Genomic DNA, 2110 nt, shown 5'->3' with positions numbered 1-2110 from the left:
ATTTTGTTTATAACGACATTACCTTTTCTGATTTCATGAAGAAACGGATGCGTATACCCGCATGGATGTTCCACGCGTAGAAATATATTGGGTGAATATCTTTTTGGCACTACAAATTTGTAGGTTTCAAACTTACAAACAATGCATTTTGTGACAAAAATTTGATGACTCTTTTTTGAAATTCGAACTGTTTTTTTTAAGAAAAAAAATCTAAGTTCCATCTTTATGAAAAATTGAAAATGTTCAGAAAAAATTCACATTTTATATCAAACTTAAACATTGTAAAATAGTATAAAACACCTAAGAACCAAACCTTACACGAAAGTTAAAAAAAAAATTTATTATAAGAAAATTTCCAACATTCACGATTACATTTCTGAGTTCCGTCATTAAAAATTTTAAATGTTCATAAAAAATTACATTTCCTGTCATTGTAAAAAGTTGAAAAATAGTCTACAACGGGAAAAAACAAAATATCACGCGAAGAAAAATTGTAATCGATTTAAATTATTTATTTAAAAAGTATTTTATTGATATTCCTGTTAAAAGTTTGTGTATTATAAATTTACATAAATCCGCATAATAATAAATAATTAGAAAAAGAAAACTTACAATTTGGTACCTTAACTTTTCTGAACTGTAGCTTCTGAGGATGGCTTTTTCAACGAGTTTCAACTTGTCGGTTTAGCGCAGCGGTTAGCACTTCCCACTGCTAGGCGTTAGATTTAGGTATAGATATGTAGATTCAATACCCCGTAGCGTTAGAAATTTTATTTGGAATATAATGTTTAAAAATGTAATATATGTATTTACTCTAAACAGGACTACTTTTCTATGTTTCGTGTGCAAAAGACCAATGTTCAACAAAACAGTTGAATTTTGAACAAGAAAGATTACTTTTTAACAGAGCAGTTGCATTGTTAACCAAATAGTAGAATTTATTAAAAATAAAATATATTATTTCTATATATCTGTAATTTTAATAATTCCATAGGAAAAGATAAATTGTTAATCCAAAGGGACAGACTTTCTAACCAGCAAGATGTTCAACGAAACTGATGAATTTTGGATAAAAATACAATAATAATAATAAGATTTTCCACCGAATAGAAGAATTTTTTACTAAAATAGATGAGTTCTGAATAAAAAATGTAATACTAGACTTTTCAAACGAAAATTAATAAACTTCTAACTGTACAAGATGAATTTGCGACGAAAAAATGACTTTTTACCAAAATATGAATTATCAAGAAAATGATAAAAATTTTATAAAAAAGAAATGAATGGCCAACAAAAAATTTCAATTTTCAACAAAATAATTAAATTTAAAAACAAGTAGTACAATTTTCAACCAAAAGAGTTGACTTCTTAATCAAAAATATAATGGTAGACCATTAAAATTAAAATAATGACATTTAAACCAAGAACCATAACTTTTCAACAAAATAGTCGAGTTTTGAACAAAATAATGATATTTTTAACCAAATTGTACAACTGTTAATCAAAAGTGTTAAATTCTGAACAAACAATACAATAGTAGACTTTGCAATGAAAAAGAATTCACTTTCAACCAAAATATGATGACAAATAAATCAAAGCAAAATTCTTCTAAGAGTATCGACTGCATACCCCATTTATCTGTTTCCAATTAAGAAAATTTCATATTCACAGGCTCTACGAAACACAAGATCAGCATACTATAATTGTGGGTCCGGATGCAATAAGGGCACATAAAATTTTTTCGTGCGAAAACGAAGTCCCCTGGAGGCTTTAGAAAAAATTTTCGAATTTTAATTTTCAAAAGATATATATGGATGTAAAATTTGATTGCGCATCTTTTTTTCTTAAGACAAAAAGTTGTAACTTTTTTAGTTTAAAAATTAAAGCCAAAAAACTTACTTTTTTGAAAAAGTCGATTTTAATCCGTTTTTCACTTCAAATCGTGCTCTGTACGTCAGTTTTTGGAATTTTTGAATAAAATTTCCAGACAATATACCTTAGGGTATCCTTCTATTCATAGAGGAACAGGAATTCAAAATAAAAAATTTGAAAAATTTTTAATAATTTTTTTCTGAAGCTCGGCGCGAATCGGACTTTTGTAACTTCCAGC

Source organism: Belonocnema kinseyi, chromosome 6, assembly GCF_010883055.1.
Source record: "Belonocnema kinseyi isolate 2016_QV_RU_SX_M_011 chromosome 6, B_treatae_v1, whole genome shotgun sequence".
In the NCBI taxonomy this organism is placed as follows: domain Eukaryota; kingdom Metazoa; phylum Arthropoda; class Insecta; order Hymenoptera; family Cynipidae; genus Belonocnema; species Belonocnema kinseyi.
The sequence above is the reverse complement of the archived record's forward strand: the minus strand, read 5'-3'. Positions refer to the sequence as shown.